At 46.8% G+C, this 22,608-nt stretch overlaps 1 pseudogene; it reads right to left on the bottom strand.

The window, feature by feature from the left end:
• Positions 1-549: 549 nt before the first annotated feature.
• Positions 550-1,708, bottom strand: LOC136320196 (eukaryotic translation initiation factor 3 subunit M pseudogene; annotated as a pseudogene).
• Positions 1,709-22,608: the final 20,900 nt, after the last annotated feature.

Raw genomic sequence — 22,608 nt, 5'->3', positions numbered from 1 at the left:
TCTGGTCGCAATATGGCGACGCCCAGGATGGGCAGAGCATCGCCCCCTGGTGGGCAGAGCGTCGCCCCTGGTGGGCATGCCAGGTGGATCCCGGTCGGGCGCATGCGGGAGTCTGTCTGACTGTCTCTCCCTGTTTCCAGCTTCAGAAAAATGAAAAAAAAAAAAAATTGGGTGTGAGCGCCTTTTTCCAGGAACACCTGCATCCTTCAGCACACTAAGAGTGAAGTCTTGTGTGCTGCCCAGCTTGTTCCTCAGCTGAAGAGAGTGATGGGCCTGTTGCCGTAATCATCATTTTTTCCATTGCTGTGTACCCGGAAGGGAACTCACAGGTGCTGGCCACTCTTGCTGAGTAAAGTTGTGCAGAATTTGTAGTTTATGAACACCCTGGTGTTTGTGTAGCAGTGGCTCCTCCTGGTTGTCCCCCAGGGTGATAGTCCTTCACTACTGACTGCCCCCACTTCCCCCAGGCTCCTTGCAGCTCACAAAGCAATGCTTTTTTTCCCCAGTTTATAATGTTTTACTATTATTTAGATACTTTTCCTCAAGAGAAAATTTATAGTGTAAAAATTCAGGTATCGGAAAATCTCAAAAGGCTGTTTTTCACTTTGTTCAGGTTTTGTTTCCAGGCATTAAGTGTGTCATACAGTTGCTGCCACTGCTGTTTTCCAAATGTCCGGTGTGTGCTATGACTGACAATTACTTTTCTCTGGGTCTGATCAATTTTGCAGTAGACCATTTTTGTTTTCACCGCATCAATAACAAATGCTTCAACATCATCAGCTCCAATCTGAAGTTCCTGTTGCATTGTATCAAAAGAAATTTCTTTATTTTCTACTGCCATTCCCATAAAAGTTAGTAGTCTCATTTTTACCATATTCTGTTCATGTAATAATCCAAGTGAATCTATGAAGTCATTATTCTGATAAAACTTGACATATGATGCCAATTTAGCACTCACAAAAATGGTTAAAAGATCATGAATAAGCTCTCCTTCCAAAAACTTGATGGGTTTTAAAGTAAGAAGATGGCCAAAAAGAAATGCATTTGGGTCTATCAAAGCTCACACGATACACCTGTGGGCATCAACTCGAGCCTGTCCTCCGTGTAACTTCCTAACAATTCGACCATAACTTTTGAAGCTGCATCACTTTTCTTGCAATCCACAAGTGCCTCATTAAGTAGCCTTAAAAGGGTGTTGTTGTTGTTTTTTCAGTGGTGGGGTTCCAGTCAGAAATCCATTTTCTAACCTGATCCAGCTCAGTTGGAATGTACTGGATGGCTCCACAAGACACCGCCACTTTAATGAGGCTGCAGTACACCGTGTATCTTACAGGAGTATTCTTATCCATGCCATGGAAAAGGTTGCTTAGCAACTGCAGTCTCAGAGAGGGGTGTTCACCTTCCGGAAATTTGACCAGCTTTTCACAGAGGTTTTCAATCAGAGCTTCTTGCTTTTCCAGTTCCAGAATCAATAGCAGGGATACCATGCTGTCCATCACACTTTGAACATCTTTATCATCTTCCTTAAGACATACATCACAGGCTTTAATAATTTGAGCTACATCTACCTGAAGTCCACCTTCTGAGTTCTCTTCTGAAATTTCAGCTCCTTTAGATTTCAGGTAAGCTGGAAGCTCAGCAGCCTGATCATCCTCACTGATGTCGATGAAGGCCAGGATGCTCATGGTAAAGGGCCAGGTGTTGCGGACACTGCACTCACAAACCACGCCAACCCTCACAAAGCAATGCTTAACCGTAAAGATCCTCTTTCTCATAGAAAAGGTTTTTCGCAGCTAACCAGGGTAGATGCTATAGCAGAAAAACCCAAAAGATATCCCTAAGTGCTTCTGCCTCATTCTCTTCCTCTACTTTAAGGGCTTCAAAATACTTGCCTTCCCAAACTCCCTTACAGCTATGCGTTGTCATGTGACATGGTTCTGGGCAACGAGACAGATGGCTGGGAAATTATAGAGAAGTATTTTATTTCCTCATGAAAGGGACAGTGAGGGCTGATGCTGGTGCTGCCCCTCTTCCTCCCGTATGGAATGTGGGCGTGATGGCTGGAGCCGCTGCAGCTATTTTTTTTTTTTTTTTGGATTTTTCTGAAGCTGGAAACGGGGAGAGACAGTCAGACAGACTCCTGCATGCGCCCATCCGGGATCCACCCAGCACGCCCACCAGGGGCGATGCTCTACCCATCCTGGGCGTCGCTATGTTGCGACCAGAGCCACTCTAGCGCCTGAGGCAGAGGCCACAGAGCCATCCCCAGCACCCGGGCCATCTTTGCTCCAATGGAGCCTTAGCTGCGGGAGGGGAATAGAGAGAGAGGAAGGAGAGGGGGAGGGGTGGAGAAGCAGATGGGCACCTCTCCTGTGTGCCCTGGCTGGGAATCGAACCCGGGACTTCTGCACGCCAGGTCGACGCTCTACCACTGAGCCAACCGGCCAGGGCCTCACTGCAGCTATTTTACAATCATAAGAATGAGAGGCTGAGAGATGTCCCTAACATCATTCATTTGTTCATTGGATTGGTGGTGTTTGCCTGTTTCCGTGGTGTAAATACTCCCACCATAGCTGATTTCAAGCTACCAACATGTTGTCACTTAGTGCAGAATTCAAAAGAGAAGCAAGGTAGCACACCATTATAGAAACTTTCCAATGTTTCCACAAAACAGGTACAATAAATATTTAAAAACCTCAAGAGCACAGATGATACCAAAATATAGTAAAATAATTAGCAAACAATGCATTTTGAATTTTTTTTTTTTTTTTTTTTTTTTTTTTTACAGAGGCAGAGATAGACAGGGACAGACAGACAGGAACGGAGAGAGAGATGAGAAGCATCAATCATTAGTTTCTCGTTGTGCGTTGTGACTTCTTAGTTGTTCATTGATTGCTTTCTCATATGTGCCTTGACCGCGGGCCTTCAGCAGACCGAGTAACCCCTTGCTGGAGCCAGAGACCTTGGATCCAAGCTGGTGAGCTTTTTTGCTCAAGCCAGGTGAGCCCGCGCTCAAGCTGGTGACCTCGGGGTCTCGAACCTGGGTCCTTCCGCATCCCAGTCCGACGCGCTATCCACTGAGCCACCACCTGGTCAGGCACATTTTGAATATTTTTTGCTTTAGCTTTTTTAAAAAAAAATTTCATTGATTGGGGGGGAGGGGAAAAGAGGGGAAAGGAGAGAGAGAAAAGCAAGAGAGAGGCATCAACTTATTCCACTTAGTTGCTCCATTTAGTTGTGCACACATTGATTGCTTCTTCTTGTATGTGCCCTGACTGGGGATCGAACATGTGACCTCAGTGCACTGGGACAATGCTCTGTCCACTGAACAACACAGCCAGGGCCTTGTTGCTTTCGTTTTAAAATAATTTATTTAATTTTATGTTTCATTTTTCATAATGGCTGTTTGAAAACCAGTTTGAAAAATTCCTGAAAATTTCATGATTGACCCTTTCAAGCTGGAATGAGCTGGCTCCTGCCCACCACTAGTGATGTGAGCAGGCCTTTGTGTGAGCAGCGAGGAGTGCAGTCAGGTTTTACTCGGTCTCTAGCTATCAAGCTTATTCGTCTGATACTGGAATTGCGCGTGTGGTTGAGCCAGAGGTCACTGTGTTTTGTCTGAGAAGTGTTGTGTTGGGTCTATTTTTGGCCACTCAGATTGCTAGTGGCCCCATGTCACCTTTTAAGAACACCACCCAATCACTGGCTCACCAAGAATGGGGCCTGAGTGTCCACAGAGCTGATAAACACATGCTTGTCTCTGTACTCCCTATTCCCGAGCTTTCCTGTGCTTGCCAGAATCCCTCACACTCACAGCTTGATGAGTGCTGACAGGTACAGATCCTGTTTCCTACTCAGACTGACCTGTGGCAACGCTCCTGCTTACAGCATGAGCAGTTTCCAGGTTGCAGCATTTACCCGAGTGGCTTGTAAACAGACATTTTCAGTAAGCCCTCACTTAACATTGTTGATAGGTTCTGCAACTTTAGGCAAAATAAAGTCTTATGAAACCAGTTTTACCACGGGCTCATTAATGTAAACAAGAGTTAATTAAGTTCCTGTGGCATCCCATCAACATTATAATAAAACGACATTGAACAAAATGATGTTATTATACCTGTTGTAGTTCTCATGGTTCTGGAAGCTGGAAGTTCAAGGTCAAGGTGTCAGCAGATCTTGTGTCTGGTGAGAGTACTTCTGGTTCATAGATGCTGTCTTCTCACTGTTTCCTCACATGGCAGGAGGGCCAAGCAAGCTCTCTGGAGTCTCTGTTATAAAGGCACTCATCCCCTCCATGGATTCTCCACCCTCATGACCTAATCACATCCCAAAGGCCCCACTTCCTAATACCATCACACTGGTGTGTAAAATTTAAACATAGCAATTTTGGGAAGACACAGTCCATAGCAGAGAACAATCTGTAATCTACACACCACTGGGAAGTCATTTGGTGTGACAGTTTTTACAAACTGCATAAAACTTGCTTTTTTTTTTTTTTTTTTTTTTGTATTTTTCTGAAGCTGGAAACGGGGAGAGACAGTCAGACAGACTCCCGCATGTGCTCGACCAGGATCCACCCGGCACGCCCACCAGGGAGCGATGCTCTGCCCATTGGGGCGTCGTTCTGTCGCGACCAGAGCCACTCTAGCGCCTGGGGCAGAGGCCAAGGAGCCCTCCCCAGCGCCCGGGCCATCTTGCTCCAATGGAGCCTCGGCTGTGGGAGGGGAAGAGAGAGACAGAGAGGAAGAAGAGGGGGAGGGGTGGAGAAGCAGATGGGCGCCTCTCCTGTGTGCCCTGGCCAAGAATTGAACCCGGGACTTCCATACGCCAGGCCGATGCTCTACCACTGAGCCAACTGGCCAGGGCTAAAACTTGCTTTTTATCTCATTAAATATCCATGCTTCGCCTGACCAGGTGGTGGCGCAGTGGATAGAGCATCGGACTGGGATGTGGAGGACCCAGGTTCGAGACCCCAAGGTCGCCAGCTTGAGCGTGGGTTCATCTGGTTTGAGCAAAGCTCACCAGCTTGGACCCAAGGTCGCTGGCTTGAGCGGGGGGTCACTCAGTCTGCTGAGGGCCCACGGTGAGGGCACATGTGAGGGAGCAATCAATGAACAACTAAGGTGCCTCAACGAAGAATTGATGCTTCTCATCTCTCTCCGTTCCTGTCTGTCTGTCCCTGTGTATCCCTCTCTCTTTGTCTCTGTAAAAAAAAAAAAACAAAAAACAAAAAAACCCCAAAAACCCATGCTTCACATTGCAATGCCAATCTAATATTTTCAAGTATTTTTCTGAGCCATGAGTTAGATTCCATAAACATATCTTAGATTGTATAGCTCATAAATTGGGAAAATGCACACTCTTGACAAACTACTGACCAAAATGAAATATAGAACATTTTCCTCCATCCAGAATATTCCCTCATCAACCCTCCCTGTTCAGAGGCAACCACTGGCCTATTTTTTGTCACTGTAGATTAGTGTTACCTGTTCTAGAACTTTCTGTGTCTGGAACTATTCAGAACATAGTCGTTTGTGTCTGGCTTCCTTCCCTCAGCACAATGCATGTGAGGTTCACCCATGTTGCTTCATGCTTTGGCAGAGCACTCCTTTTTCACTGCTGTGTAGTATTTTATCACATGGCTGGGTCACAGTTCATTCAGTCTCTCACTAGCTCATGAACACGTGGTGATGGAAAGTAAAGCCATTGTGAACTCGTTTATGCCCATGGAAGTCTGTTGATATTTTGTGAGATTTGAGCCTCAGATTTCATTCCCTCTCACAGAACCTTCTCTGTTTGGGGGACACATTGAGGTGGTTTCCAGCATGGGATGCTTCTAAAGAGTGTTGCAACAATGATCGTTGCACGTAGTTGTAGAGCAGAGGAGGGACAAAGCCTGAAAGGTCGGGGCATGACTGGCACCAGTAGCAACAGTGGGGACAGGAGGTGCTGGGGGCCAGTGACACAGGGGGAGCTTTGTTTTTGTGCATTTTGCCGGAAGAGCAATAGGGAGCACTGAAAGGATACGAAGTGGGGAGACTTTGGGAGCAGCCCAGGGTTTGTTTTGAGGGACAGGAGTGGAAGGCAGGAGACCTCGTACTCTGCAGGGCCACAGCGATGAGACTGGGTAGGACTGGCAGCCCAGGCTTGCACCTGGGGAAGGGCTGGCAGTCCAGGCTGGCACCTGGGGAAGGGCGGGCAGCCCTGGAACCGCAGCCTCGGCTGGAATAAGCTCTGTTGACACTGGGGCCACGACCATCTGATAATGGAATCTGTTTGGAACAGCTGCCTGGTGACAAGTATAATAAAGTGTATTAATGAGGCCATTATTACTCCCTAATTAAAAGCTAATAACTAAGAGTTAATTGCCTTTAAAAGATAGAGCTGGACTGGGCTGGGATTTATCTCTGTTTGTCTTTGCTTGCCTGGATAGGCTGGTGTTTGGGAACTAATTAATTGAATCAAATCTTACAGAAAACTAATAATCTCTTTGCGCTGTTTGGGCCATTGAATTAAAAGGTGTTTACTGCACAGAAGGTTGCCTGGGCCGTCTGCTCCTGCAGGTTGGGAGTTTGACAGGGCGAAGCAGGGACCTGGAGACTGCTCATCGCCCTGACTCTTGGTCATCTTTGGCTGGTTGGGGCCCAGGTGTGGATTTGGGCCCTGAGGCAGGCTGCCCAGAGGTCATTCCAAGGAACAGACAGGCCCAGCTGAATCTCAGATCCTGTTCCATCATCATTATTATTATTTTATTACTTTTTATTTTGAAATAGCTTAAGACTCACAAGAAGTTGCAAAAAATAGTAGAGTGAAGTCCTGTGAGTCCCAGAGTCCCCCAATAATTATATTTCTTACAACAATAATGCCTTATTAAAACCAGGGAATTGGTATAATACAATTAACTCAGGCACAAGCCTTACACAGATTTTACCATTTTTTAAAAAGACTTTTTGTTATCTATGTTCCTTTTTTTTTTTTTTGTATTTTTCTGAAACTGGAAATGGGGAGAGACAGTCAGACAGACTCCCGCATGCGCCCGACCGGGATCCACCCGGCACGCCCATCAGGGGCGACGCTCTGCCCACCAGGGGGCGATGCTCTGCCCCTCTGGGACGTCGCTCTGTCGTGACCAGAGCCACTCTAGCATCTGGGGCAGAGGCCAAGGAGCCATTTCCAGCGCCCGGGCCATCTTTGCTCCAATGGAGCCTTGGCTGCAGGAGGGGAAGAGAGAGACAGAGAGGAGGAGGGGGGGGGTGGAGAAGCAAATGGGTGCTTCTCCTGTGTGCCCTGTCCGGGAATCGAACCCGGGTCCCCCACACGCCAGGCCGACACTCTACCGCTGAGCCAACCGGCCAGGGCCTATCTATGTTCTTTTTAAAATTGGGATATAAGTCATATACCATAAAGTTTAGCCTTTTCAGATATACAATTCAGTGGCTTTAATTTTTATTTATTTATTTAGTATTTTTCTGAAGTGAGAAGTGGGAGACAGAGGGACAGACTCCCACATGCGCCCAACTGGAATCCACCCAGCACGCTCACTAGGGGGCAATGCTCTGTCCATCTGGGGTGTTGCTCCATTGCAACTGGAGCCATTCTAGCATCTGAGTTGGAAGCCATGGAGCCATCCTCAGCGTCCGGGCCAACCTTGCTCCAATGGTACCTTGGTTGTGGGAGGGGAAGAGAGAGAGAAAGAAAAAGGAGAGGGGGGAGGGGGGAGGAGCAGGTTGGTGCTTCTGGCTTGGAATCAAACCTGGGACATTCATTCGCCAGGCTGATGCTCTACCACTGAGCCAACAGGCCAGGGCTCCAATTCAGTGGCTTTTAATGTGCAACCATCACCTCTATCTAATTCCAGAACACACCATCACCCCAAAAGAAACCTTGTCCCATTATCAATATTCACCCTTCCCTTCCCTCAGCCTCTGACAACCACTAACCCAGCTCCTGTCTCTGGACTTGCCTGTTCTGGATATTTCACATAAACAGACTCACACATTGTGGCCTTTTGTGTCTGGCTTCTCTCGCTGTGCAGCGCACTTGGAAGGTTTATCCTGGTGTCAGCGAGTCGCTCCTGTCTGTGTACAAGAGTTTGTGTGGACGTGTTTTCTGTCCCCTCTTTGCGCAGAGACAGGGCTCAGCTGACGCTGCAGGCAGAGTAAAGCTACTGCCTCTGTCTCCCTCCCATCCTCTTTCCCAGCCTAGACCCTCCTCTCAAAAGCAGGACCTCAGCGCCATTGTGGGCTCTCCGACACATGGTTCTGTGTGTACAGATGTCTGTGCCCCACGGAGATGCACATGGCATCTTGGGATTTTTTTTCACAAAGATGAAATCTCAGTGTTAATGAAATCTGGCTGCATTCACTACTTGTTTGTTTTCTAGAAAATCCTTGTAGACACATCTCCATTTTTCTTTCCTTTTGCTCTGACAAATTGAGTTACAACAAATACAAAAGTGCTCTCACCTTAAGAGTTCAGCTGGACTGGGTTACCATTGCCCTCAAAACGTAGAACAGAGATCTACAAACTCTGGCCACCAGCCAAATTTGACCCCTTGCCCCCCCCCTCTCGCTCCCCCCCCCTTTTTTTTTCTAGTGAGAGAAGAGGAGGCAGAGACAGACTCTCACGTGCACCCCAATTGGGATCCACCCAGCAAGCCCACTGGGGGGCAATGCTCTGCCCATCTGGGGCCCTTGCTCTTTTGCAAAGGGAGGCATTTTTTAGTGCCTGAGGCAGAGGCCATGGGACCATCCTCTCTCCAAGCGCCCAGGGCCAACTCTCTCCAATCAAGCCATGGCTGCAGGAGGGGAGAAGAAAGAGAGAGAGAGAGAGAGAGAGAGAAGAGGAGGAGGGGTAGAGAAGCAAATGGGCGCTTCTCTTTGTGCCCTGGCTGGGAATTGAACCCTGGACATCCACACGCTGGGCCAATGGTCTACCACTGAGCCAGCCAACTGGCCACAGCTACCCCCTGCCTGCTTTTATGCAGCCTGCAGACTAAATGCTTTTACATTTTTAATGGATTTTTAAAAATCCAAAGATTTTTCACCACACATGAAAATTATATACAATGCAAATTTCTGTGCCATAAACTTTTATTGGAACAGAGGCACAACCATTTGTTTTCCTAATGTCTGTGTCATTGTCAGCGTTGAGCATTTGGGACAGAGTCTCTCTGGCCCATAAAGCCTAAGGGATTTATTCTCTGGCCCTTTATAAAAAATGTTTGCAAACCCCTGCTGTACAAAGACCTGATTGGTAGGATTTTTTCATGCTCTGAGGCTCAGAGAGGTTAAGAGCAGTGCCCAGGGTCACACAGCTAAAGCCCTTCTTCTTTGCTCTCACTGGTTACTATTTAAACTTTTGCTCAGTCATTTCTTTATCTAATAGATATTTAATGGTGTCACCTATGCCCTTCCCTATGCTGGTTGAAACTGGGGCCTCAGGCATAGTTTTCATGGAGCCCCCAGATTGGAAGGAGACCAGAACCAGATACCCCTATTCCTGTAGAGTCAGAGCTGGAGAAGGCCAGGGTGGGCTGGAGTGGAGCCCCAGAAAGCTGCTTGGGGAAGCCGCTGACTGAGCCAGCCTTTGGAGAATGAGAAGTTCTCTAGGGAGAAAGGTGTCAACAGGTACAAAGACACCAGGATGCAAGGTTGGTCAAGGCCATCAGAGCTCGCAGGCAGCCAGAGAAATGGTCTTGAATTTCATGTTAAGAAGATACACCGGCCCTGGCCGGTTGGCTCGGTGGTAGAGCGTCGGCCTGGTGTGCGGAAGTCCCGGGTTCGATTCCTGGCCAGGGCACACAGGAGAGGCGCCCATCTGTTTCTCCACCCCTCCCCCTCTCCTTCCTCTCTGTCTCTCTCTTCCCCTCCCGCAGCCGAGGCTCCATTGGAGCAAAAGATGGCCTAGGCACTGGGGATGGCTCCTTGGCCTCTGCCCCGGGCGCTAGAGTGGCTCTGGTCGCTACAGAGCGACGCCCCAGATGGGCAGAGCATCGCCCCCTGGTGGGCGTGCCAGGTGGATCCCGGTCGGGTGCATGTGGGAGTCTGTCTGACTGTTTCCAGCTTCAGAAAAAAAAAAAAAAAAAAAAAGAAGATACACCAATCCCAACTCGAAGAGTGACAGAGATCTATCTCAGTCACAAAGCTGGTGGCACCCTTACACAATTCAATAGCCTTACATGACTCTGCAGTTTTGGCTTTTAAAAAAAATTCCAGCCCAGGTTGTTTGGCTCAGTGGATAGAGCATTGGCCCAGCATGTGGACATGGACATCCTGGATTTAATTCCTAGTCAGGCCACACAAGAGAAGCAACCATCTGCTTCTCTCACCATCTCTTTCCCCTTTCTCTCTTCCACTCCTGCAGCCAGTGGCTTGATTGGTTTAAGCATCACCCTGGGTGCTGAGGATAGCTTGGTTAGTGTGAATGATTCAGCCTCAGGTGCTAAAAATAGCTTGGTTGATTCGAGCATCAGCTCCAGACAGGAATTGCTGGGTGGAACCTGGTCGGGGCACATGCGGGAGTCTATCTCCTCTCCTCTCACCTAAAAAAAAAAAATTCCATTGATTTGAGGTGAGGAAAGTGGTGAACAGAGAGAGAAAGAGAGAAGCACTAACTCGTTGTTCCACTTAGTTGTTTCATTTAATTGTGCACTCATTAGTTGTTTCACATACGTGCCCTGACCAGGAATAAAACCTGTGACCTTGGTATGCCAGTACGATGCTTTATTCACTAAGCCACCTGGCCAGGGTCTCTCATTCTTGGCTTTTAATCCATTTATGTTTTATTTATTTATTTTTTACAGAGACAGAGAGTGAGTCAGAGAGAGGGATAGACAGGGACAGACAGGAATGGAGAGAGATGAGAAGCTTCAATCATTAGTTTTGTTTTCTTTTTTTTCATTGCACGCTGCAACACCTTACTTGTTCATTGATTGTTTTCTCATATGTGCCTTGACTGCGGGCCTTCGGCAGACCGAGTAACCCCTTGCTGGAGCCAGCGACCTTGGGTTTAAGCTGGTGGGCTTTTTTTGCTCAAACCAGATGAGCCCATGCTCAAGCTGGCGACCTCGGGTCTCGAACCTGGGTCCTCTGCATCCCAGTCTGACGCTCTGTCCACTGCGCCACCGCCTGGTCAGAAATCCATTTATGTTTAAAAGTAGTTCTTGATAAGGTGAGATCTTACAATTGCCATTCAAAGGGGGATCAAACCATCAATCTCTGCACTTCGAGATGATGCTCTAACCCAGTGGTCGGCAAACTCGTTAGTCAACAGAGCCAAATATCAACAGTACAACAATTAAAATTCCTTTTGAGAGCCAAATTTTTTAAACTTAAACTATATAGGTAGGTACATTCCTTATGGAGGTAGTGCCTGCACGTGGTATTTTGTGGAAGAGCCACACTCAAGGGGCCAAAGAGCCGCATGTGACTCACAAGCTGCAGTTTGCCAACCATTGTAAAATATCTAACAACCAAGCTACCCGGCCAGGGCCATTTGGTTCATTGTTTCTGGCTGTTTTATAGATTTATTCTTCCTTGCTTCTCATCCTGTTGTCTTTTTGTGTGTTTTGATGTCCTTTGGTATCAGTAGGCTTTGCCATTCCCCCCTGTTTCTTTGTGTAATTGCCAAGGATTTTCTCTTGTGGTCAACATGAGACACTCATAAATACCTTAAAATGATAACTCCCTATTTTGAACTAACAACTTAACTTCAATCTCCTTCCTAAACTTTACTTTTACTTCTCCCCTTCACATTTCAAGTTACTGATGTTACAGTTTATATATTTTTTATGTTATGTATCCACTAACAGATTATTGCAACTACAGTTATTTTTATTATGTTTGTTTTTTAACTTTTAAACTAGAGTTGTTTGTCAATTATGCACTATTACCTCATTACAGAATCTAACTTTGACCATATACATATATGTCCATATGGAAAATATATAATACAATAATTAATGAAAAATAATACAAAGATAAACTCTTGCGTTTTTCATATTCACAACTGTAAACCTACTTTTGTCCCACCCTGTATTTACCACGACCAGTGAGTTTTATGCCCTCTTCTTATGTATTTATAATGTTACTTAACATCCTTTTATTTCCACTCAAAGAGCTCTTTCACATTTTTTGTAAGGCAAGTCTAGTGTTGATGAACTTCTTCAGCTGGGGTTTGTTTAGGAAAGTCTTTTTTTTTTTTTTTTTTTTTTTTTAGAGAGGAGCAGAGATGAGAAGCATCAACTCCTAGTTGTGGCACTTTAGTTGTTCATTGATTGCTTTCTCATATGTGCCTTAACCAGGGGCTCCAGCTGAGCCAGTGACCCCTTGCTCAAGCCAGTGACCTTGGGCTCAAGGCAGTTACTTTGGGATTCAAGCCAGGGACCTTTGGGCTGAAGTTAGCGACCATGGATAATGTCTATGATCCCACGTTCCTGGGCTCAAGCTGGTGACCTCGGAGTTTATGAACCTGGGTCCTCAGCATCACAGGCTGATGCTCTATCCACTGCACTAGTGCCTGGTCAGGCTTCAGGGAAGTCTTCAGCTTGCTTTCACTTCTGAAGGACAGTTTTGCCAGATATAGAATTCCTGCTTGACCATTTTTTTCTTTCAATATTTTGAATATATCAACTCACTCTCTTCTGCCCTGAAAAGTTTCTGTTGAGAAATCTGCTCATAGTTTTATGGGGGGGGGGGGTCACTAGTATGTGACATGTCACTTTCTGCCCTCAGGGTCTATTTCTGGGTGAGACCATTGCCTGAGCTCTGAGATCGGGGAGAGGGTGCCCCTGGCTGAGAACAGTTGGACAGGACTGCAGGCTCAGTTCCCTGCCCAAGGAAACCTGGAGGGTGAACTCTGCAGCTGCCTGGCTCTCTGGTCTGGCTTCATTGTCTGGTGGGACTGGGTACTATACTCAGCAGTAGGCGGAGCTATGAATTAGTGTCTCTGCCCCGACTGGGCAGCAGGATGGGCCCTAATGCCTGAAAAGGGGGACCCAAATCCGGCAAGGCTGTGCACTGAGTTCCCTGACCAGATGGGGCCACTGGTTTTGCTTTGTAGATTGGAAAGCCAGAGGCTGTGCCCTTTGTTCAAGTGCCACTGTAAGCAGGGCTGTTGGGTGATCCGTGCAGCCTCCCATGTGCTCTGGGGAGGTTCCCTGGTCAGGTGGGCTATAGGCTAGATTCACCAATGGACAGAGCTATGGATTAATTTTCCTGCTGGGTGGAGCAGGAGAACTGGCCCCAAGTCCAACAATGGTCTTTGTGGTCTTGACTTCAGCCCACCCATGCCACAAGTTTCCTAGATGAACGGGGCTGCTGGCTTTGCTCTGTGAACAATCAGCTCTGCACCCCAGACTCTTGGCTCCACATGGCTGGGTTACAAGGCTCTCCAGGTGTTCCAGGTATTCCTAGCTGGCCTTTCTGGTCAGGTGGGGCAAGAGCTACTCAGCAATGGGCGGGACTGTGAATGAGTGCTTTAGCCTGGAAGGGCCATGTACAAGTAGCCTTTCAGGTGTTCCCAGTCAAGCTTTCTGGTCAGGAGGGGCTGGGACCTGCATTCAGCAGTGGGTGGGGCCATAACTGAGCTCCCATGTGCAAGGGGCAGCCAGGCTAGGCGGCAGGGCCAGCAGACGGTGTCCCCTGACCAGATCCCTGGTCAGCCTGTGCCACTCACTGTCTTGGCTCTGCAGATGAGCAAAGCTGCTGGCTGGATTCCTACTCCGTGGACTCTGCGGGTAGGAACTTGGTCTGCCAACACCAGAGTGCTAGGTTGTGCAAGCCCCTCGCCCTTCTTTACCACTGTCCTGTTCCCAGTGGTCAAGCCCCACAGATTCCCCTGCACTCCCGTGGGTTGAGACCAGGGTGGGGGTTCCCAGGAAGTGATCCGGAACACTGAGTGTGCTGGATGTCACCCTGGGCTCTGTTTTCCCACCGGAGGAACCACAGGCTCTGGGGAGACCTTGGTGTGGTGCTGCCCCAGCCTGGGGAAGGGGAGATGCAGTCAGTGTGTTGTCATTTCTCTTACCCTTCTAATACAGTTTGTCCTGGTCTGTGCGATACGAAGGGGGCTTCGGGCTCACCCCCCTGTTCTATGATTTTTCTCAGTGGGTTCTGGAAATTCTTAGGAACAAGCTACAATGCCATCTTGGTGACGTCAACTCCCTGATTCTCTGCTTTTATACTTAAAGCACAGCTACTTGCAGGCCCACAGACTCTCCTCCTCTGAGCCTCTGCACTTGCTGTGGCCTCTGCCTAGGGCACTGGGTTCCTCTTCTTTACCCTCTTTCTCCAGCTCTCAATTGGGATGTCACCACCTCCAGGAGGCCTGCCCTGTTTTCTGATTTTGAGGTGTTACCTATCTCTATGAGTTCTGGTTGCCAAGGACAGCTGTGTTTACTGCTTAGATCTGGAGCTTTGGGTATGTTTTTGAGTGTGTGAGAGTGGTTTGAATCTTTAGAGGATTCAGAGTCTTTAGAGGATTCATGGAAAGAGGAAGATGTATTTCTAAACTGGGATAAAAACCAGAAAGGGCTTGGCAGGACAGAGAAAGGGCTCTGACGCAGAAGGACCAGCCGAGCAAAGGCCTGGAGCCAGGACTCACCAGAATCAGTGTGAGGGCAAGTGGTCCCCATTCTCTCGGTCTGAGCCCAGCACACATGGCATGTTGCACGTGCTCATTACGTTGCTTCAGTTACCGTGCATCTGTGCGTCGTGGCCACCTGCCAGGGCCCAGAGCTCAGCAAGAATTGGCAAATGATAGCCTGTGCTTTTGTTCACCTTGCTGTTGGAAAGGCTGGTTTAAATAAAGCTTCTGCCAGGGCTGTGGGCAATGTGAGAAATGACATTTCCCAACTCCTCGCCCATGAAATTCATGTGCGCCCATTATATGCAGGTGGAGCTGTGAGCTCTGCAGAGGTCCCTATCCTGACCTGGGTCATTCTTCATGAAATCATTTGATCTGTGCTTAAGGCTTTGCTGCTGGGAGGGTTTGTCATATACAAGACCACAGACATCAGTCTAGTTTTATATATTATTTTTTATTGATTGATTGATTTTTAGAGAGAGGAGATAGAGAGAGAGAGAGACAGAGAGAGAGACAGAGAGAGAAGGGGGAGGAGCAGGAAGCATCAACTCCTATATGTGCCTTGACCAGGCAAGCCCAAGGTTTCGAACCGGCAACCTCAGTATTCCAGGTCGACGCTTTATCCCGCTGTGCCACCACAGGTCAGGCCCAGGCTAGTTTTTTAATTTTAATTTTGTAATAATTCTAGGTTCATAGGAAGTTGCCAAGATAATATAGAGAGAAACTGTGTATACTCCACCCAGCTATTTCTGATGGTTACATCTTACACAGTTTGTATGATAGCAAACCCTTGAAATTGACATTGGTACAATATGTCTAATTGTATTCAGTATTTACATGTGTAGATTCTTGTAACCACCCATGCAATCCAGATACAGAACTGATTTATCTCCACAAAGTTCTGCCTCCAGTTATCTCTTTATAGTCTATTCCTAACCCCCCCATAACCACTGAGCTCTTCCATCTCTATAATTTTTATTTCAAGAATGTTCCATAAAGGGACTCCCATAGTATGCAACCCTTTGAGATGGGCTTTTTTTCCATCAAAGTCCTGCCCTTGAGTTTCAGCCAAGTGCTGTCTGTTAGTACTTTGTTCTTTTTCATTACTGAGTAGTATTCCATGGTACGGAGGGACCACGGTTTGTTTAACCATTCATATATTGAAGGACATCTGGGTTGTTTCCAGTTTGTGCCTACTATGAATAAAGCTGCTATAAACATTCATATCCAGGTTTTTGTGTGGATGTCTGTTTTTGTTTGGGTTAAATACCCAGGAATACAATTGCTAGATCATATGGTGAGCGGTTCGTTTTTTTGGGGGTCTTTTTTTGTATTTTTCTGAAGCTGGAAATGGGGAGAGACAGTCAGACAGGCTCCCGCATGCGCCCAACCGGGATCCACCCGGCACACCCACCAGGAGGCGACGCTCTGCCCACCAGGGGGCGATGCTCTGCCCCTCCGGGGCGTCGCTCTGCCGCGACCAGAGCCACTCTAGAGCCTGGGGCAGAGGCCAAGGAGCCATCCCCAGCACCCGGGCCATCTTTGCTCCAATGGAGCCTCGCTGCGGAAGGGGAAGAGAGAGACAGAGAGGAAGGAGAGCGGTAGGGGTGAGAGGCAGATGGGCGCTTCTCCTGTGTGCCCTGGCCGGGAATTGAACCTGGGACTTCTGCACGCCAGGCCGACGCTCTACCACTGAGCCAACCGGCCAGGGCTGGTTCGTTTTTTTAAAAAAAGAAAATGCCAAGCTATTTCTCCGAGGGGCTGTACCACTTTACATTTCCACCCACAAAGCATGGGTCTGATTTCTCTGGGTTCAGAGCATCTTTTATCTCCATTCAGGCTTGTCCTGGAAGCCCCATATCCCAGGCATTTGGGTCTCAGGAGAAGGTGTTGTAAGAGAAGAAAATGTGGGCTTATGATTCTATTTTAGGAAATTGCCTTAGGCTTCTTTTTCCCTGGCTTGGTGCTGTGGACTGGAATGTTTGTTCCTCTTCACACACACCCCCAGACGCTTTATGTCGAAGCCCTAATCCCCAATGTTATAGTATTTGGAGGGGAGCCTTTTGAGGTAATTGGGTTTGGACAAGGTTATAAGATTAGAGCCCCCATGATGGGATTACTGTCCTTGTAAGAGGATGAAGGGACCAGAGCACTCTCTGTGTGCATCATGGGAGGACACAGAAGAAAGCGCTGTCTGCAAACCAGGGAGAGAGCTCTCACCAGAACCCCACCATGCTGGCACCCTGATCTCAGGCTTCCAGCCTCCAGATCTATGAGAAATAAAAGTCTGTTGTCTAAGCCACCAACGGGATTTTGTTATGGCAGCCTGAGCTGACGATGACAGGTTGGAAAGCGCCCAGACCTCAGAGCGCTGAGCCTTACACAGCTTACAGGATCAAAGATACACCAGGCAGAAAATTCACCCGAAGCAACGAGGACTTTATCTTCAAAAACAAACTATGCAACTGGTTTTATTTTATTCTATGGCCCATACAGTTTAATTTACTATTGCAACTGTGTGCAGATCATCGAATAAACAGTCGAGTGTTTGGAGGGCAGTTTGGGCATATTTTTCTCCTAACAAATTTCACACTAGTGACACACATTTCTCTCTGGTCCTTTGATTTTGCATGTAAACCATCACGGGCATTTTGAAAAAGTCAAAACAAAGCAATTGTGGTTCCATTAGTTTTCCTAAAAGCCCCTCTCTTTAATTCGTTGCTAATCAGATCTTTCTTTATTGGTTTTTTAATTTAAATATAATTATAGAGTTCCAGGAAGTTGTAAAAATAATAGGTAGTCCCATGTACCTTTTCCCTAGCTGCCCCAGTGGTGACATCTTATTTGGCTATTGGACGATAGCAAACAGGGAAACCTACAGTGAAACATGACTGCTAACTAGGTTACAGATATTATTTCACAGTTTTTAAAACCTGCATTTGTGTGTGTGTGTGTGTGTTCCATGCAGTTTTATTCCATGTGTAGCTTCATATACCCACCACCATCATCAAAATACAGAACTCTTACACCTCTGCAAAGTCATTCTCCTGTGTCATTTCTTTGTATTAATCCTGCCTTCACTTCCTTATCCCCCAGAAACCATGATTCCTCTCTCTGTCTCTATAGTTTTCTTGATTCGAGAATGCTGTGTAAATAAATCCAGACTGCTTGTGACTTTCTGAGATCGATTGTTTTCACACTGCCCTGTTCAGGTGGCTGCATATACCAGGCATTTTTTCCCTTTTTATTTATTTATTTATTTTATTTCTTAAGTGAGAAGTGGGGAGGCAGAGAGACAGACTCCCACATGTGCCCCAACTGGGTCCATCCAGCAAGCTCACTAGGGGACGATGCTCTGCCCATCCGGGGCTATTGCTCAACAACCAAGCTATTTTAGTACCTGAGGCAAGGCCATGGAGCCATCCACCATGCCCAGGGCCAACTCACTCTAACCAAGCCATGGCTGCAGGAGGGGAAGAGAGATATAGAGAGAAAGGGCGAGGGAGGGGTGGAGAGGTAAATGAGCTCTTCTCCTGTGTGCTCTGACCGGGAATCAAACGCAGGACATCCACACGCTGAGCCAATGTTCTACCACTGAACCAACCAGCCAGAGCCATTTTTTTTTCTTCTTATGGCCAAGTAATAGTCCAGGTATTGTTTTGCCAAAGTTGGTTCAACCATACAATCATTGAAGGCCAGCTGGTTTCTAGTATTTTGCTATTATGAATAGAGCTGTTGTGAATACTGTGTACACTTTTTTGCATGAGCATATGTTCTCGTGTCTCTGGGAGGAATGCCCAGGAATGCACTTGTTGGTGGGATGGCAGCTCCCTGTTTACTTAGCAAAGGCTGCTGAGCTGTGTTCCAGAGCAGCTCCACATTTCACTTTCCCACCAGCCATGCCCAAGTTTTCCCACATCTCTCCAGCATTTGGTGTTATCACAGTTCTCCTTGTAGCTCTTCTAATAGGTGTAGAGTTGTGTCTCGCTGTCACTTCAGTTTGCATTTCCCTGGTGGCTGATGTTGAACACATCTTTTCATGTACTTATTTGGTGTCAGATCCTTCTCTTTAAAAAAAATGTTCAAGACATGTCATACAGTAAAGAGTATATATCTTTAATGTATATCTCAATGAATTTTTACATTTGCATACGGTACTGTGAATGCCAAAATCAAGACACTAATGTCCCCTCTCAGTTATTTTCCTCTCTAGTAGTAACCTGTGATCGAACTGTCAGTGTTAACAGTGGTATGCAGATTGAGGACCCTCCAAAGATATCTACAGCCTGATCCCTAGAACCTGTGACTATTTTAGATTATGTGGCAATGGAACAGAATAGAGAGTCCAGAAGTAAACCCACACCTGGGTGGTCAATTGATAATTGAAAAGGAGGCAAGAATATACACTAAGGTAAAGATAGTGTTGGGAAAATTGGACAGACACACACAAACTAATGAAACTAGACCACCTTCTTATACCATACACAAGAATAAACTCAAAATGGATTAAAGACTTAAATATGAGATTGAAACCATAAAAATCCTAGAAAGAAAACATAGGCGCCTGACTGGTAGTAGCATAGTGGCTAGAGCATTGACTTGGGATGCTGAGGTCCCAGGTTTGAAACCCCAAGGTCACCGGCACGAGTGCTGGCTCACCAGCTTGAACACAAGGGGTCACTGGCTTGAACGTGAGCTTATCAACATGATCTCATGGTCGCTAGCTTGAGCCCAAATGTCACTAGCTTGAAAGACAAGGTTGCTGGCTTGTGTAAGCGGTCACTAGCTCAGCTAGAACCCCCTGGTCAAGGCACATTTGAGAAGCAATCAATGAATAAGTATAACTAAAGTGCTACAACTATGAGTTGATGCTTCTCATCTCTTCTCCCTCCCTTCCTGTATCTCTCTCTCTCAGAAAAAAATAAAATAACATAAGCAATAAAATCTCAAACAGTTGTAGCAATATTTTTTCTGGTCTATCTCCTCGGGCAAGGGAAACAAAATGCAAAAATAAACAAATGGGACTATATCAAACTAAAAGTTTTTGCACAGCAAAGGAACAAAATGAATAAACAAATCACTGCATGGGAGAAAATATTAGCCAATGATACATCTGATGAAGCGTTAATATCTAAAATTTATAAAGAATTTATACAACTAAGCATAAAAAACCCCAAACATTCCAATTTAAAGAATGGGCAAAAGACCTGAATAGACACTTCTCCAAAGAGGACATACAGATGGCCAATAGACATATGAAAAGATGCTTGAGAGACAAGATGGCGATGGAGTAGGAGGACATACCAACTTCCACCTCCCAGAACCAAAGTGGATTAAAAACTAATTTTAAGAACCATCATCTGGAAAAACCAACTTTGGACTAAACTAAGAGGACTCTTCAACCAAGGAAAACTGAAGAAGCCACACTGAGACTGGTAGGAAAAGCGGAAACGTGGAGAAGGCTACCCAGCTCCTCAGAGCAAACGGCAGCCGGGAGAGGTTTGTGTGGCGGGAAGTAAGTTTAGCAGAGAGGGGAGGGTCCCGAGTCCCAGGAACAAAGCCCTAGCCTGCAGCCCCAGAGCCTAGAAGAGGCGAATGGACAGTATTTAGCTGGAAACAAGTCAGGATACTGTTTGTGAGAAAGACTGATTTCTCAGACCCAGGATTCTTCTTAAATGGACCACGCAGAGCACCTCTCTTACAACCACTCACCCGAGGCTCTGGGGAACAGGGAGAGAGGAGCGGACCGGAGTAGCAGGAAGAGAGTGTAATCTAGGAGGCATAGGGAGAAACATTTTGAGAAACAGCCACCCTAACCTCTGGGATGAGTCACTCCCCAAATCTGAAGTGAATATTTCCCCTGGAAACAGCAATACCAGCAAAGGGAAGCAGGACACCAGACAAACAAGCTCTCCCATGGCACTCAGAGCAGAGTCGCTTAGAAGGATGGAGCTTTCAGGACTACAGTAGTGAGTGTTAGGGTCTGAGCTGCAGCACCCCCATCCACATGGCTGAGGGCTCGCCAGAGGGCGGGAGGCGGAGGGACGCAGAGGCGCAGTTCTGTTGGCAGGGGCAGAGGCCAGCTGGCCACCACTGAGGCCCAGGTGTGAGCTCAGTCTTGCCCGGCTGGGGAGGAGGGGGCGTACAAAAGTGGTCAAGCCCAGCTGTGAGCCGTCTGTAATCCAGCCTGCAGGGGAAGGGCAGGAGCCCCGGAAGGGGTGGAGACCCGCCCTTGAGCAAGGGCACAGGAGGACAGCCTTGACCCGCCCGCAGAACTGAGGCTTGGGAGCTGATTCCTTCCACGGGGTTGGAGCCAAAAGCCCAGAACAGACAGAGTCCCACTACTGAGCGTGGGCACGCAGTCCCGCCCAGCCTGAGGAGCCAAGGCTTGCAGCCCTCCCATGAGTGGGCTCCTCCTGCAAGGGTGGGCAAAAGCCCTGAATCAGGCAGAGACCTGCAGCTGAGCAAAGGTGCTCATCCCTGCCCTCAGGGCCAAGCATAATGCCACCCATGGGGGTGGGGCAAAGGCCAAAGCCACCAAAGCTTGTACGCCCGAGCACATGATCACAGCCACTCCCATGAAGGAGAGGCGGAGACCACAACAGCCCCAGTGGGCAGGCACCGGCAACGCCCATACCCTAACGCCCTAGGTGGCAGCAGCAGAGGGAGTGGTGGGCCTGCAGACAGACTACACCTAAGGGACACAGAGGCCACACCCAGTGAACTCCAGTGGCCAAAACTTTCTTTTACACAGACAGAATGAGAAGGCAGAGAAATGCAACACAAATGAATCAAGTGAAATCACCAGAAAAGAATCTGAATGAATCAAATATAACCAAATTACCAGATGCAGAGTTTAAAATAACTATTGTTAGGATGCTCAAAGATATTAGAACAACAATAGAAGGTAATTACGAACACCTAATAAAGAGATAGCAAATATAAAAATGGACATTGAAATAATAAAAAAGAATCAGTCAGAAATGACAAATACAATATCAGAAATCAAGAACACAATGGAAGGAATTAAAAGCAGGATGGATGAACCTGAGAATCGAATCAGTGAGTTAGAGGACAAGATAAATGAAGGCACGAAAGCAGAGCAGAAAAAAGAAAAGAGACTCAAAAAGTCTGAGGAAACTCTAAGAGAGCTCTGTAACAACATGAAGAGAAATAACATCCGCATCATAGGGGTTCCTGAAGAAGAAGAGAAATAACAAGGGATAGAGACTTTGTTCAATCATATCATAGCTGAAAACTTTCCTCAATTAAGGCAGGAAAACATCTCACAAGTTCAGGAAGCACAGAGAACTCCATTAAAGAGAAACCCAAAGAAATCTATGCCAAGACACATCATAATTAAAATACCAAAGCTAAGTGATAAAGAGAAAATATTAAAAGCTGCTAGAGAAAAACAGACTATCATCTACAAAGGAGCCCCCATAAGGATGACTTCTGACTTCTCAACAGAAACACTTGAGGCCAGAAGGGAATGGCAAGAAATATTCAAAGTAATGCAGAACAAGAACCTACAACCAACACTACTTTATCCAGTAAGGCTATCATTTAAATTGAAAGAGAAATAAAAAGCTTTCCAGCCAAAAAAAAACCTCAAAGAATTCACTACAACCAAACCAAGGCTGCAAGAAATGCTAAGGGGCCTGTTATAAACAGATCAAAGGAGAAAAAGAATATAGCAAAAGAGGAATACAGTTTTAAAGAATAAAATGGCAATAAACAATTACATATCAATAATAACCTTAAATGTAAATGGACTAAATGATCCAATCAAAAGATATAGGGTAGCTGTGTGGATAAGAAAACAGGACCCATACATATGCTGTCTACAAGAGACACACCTTAAAACAAAAGATGCACATAGACTGAAGATAAAAGGATGGAAAAAAAAATATTTCACGGCCCTGGCCGGTTGGCTCAGCGGTAGAGCGTCGGCCTAGCGTGCGGAGGACCCGGGTTCGATTCCCGGCCAGGGCACACAGGAGAAGCGCCCATTTGCTTCTC

The sequence above is a fragment of the Saccopteryx bilineata genome, chromosome 1 (genome assembly GCF_036850765.1).
Source record: "Saccopteryx bilineata isolate mSacBil1 chromosome 1, mSacBil1_pri_phased_curated, whole genome shotgun sequence".
NCBI classification, from domain to species: Eukaryota; Metazoa; Chordata; class Mammalia; order Chiroptera; family Emballonuridae; genus Saccopteryx; species Saccopteryx bilineata.
The sequence above is the reverse complement of the archived record's forward strand: the minus strand, read 5'-3'. Positions and strand labels throughout refer to the sequence as shown.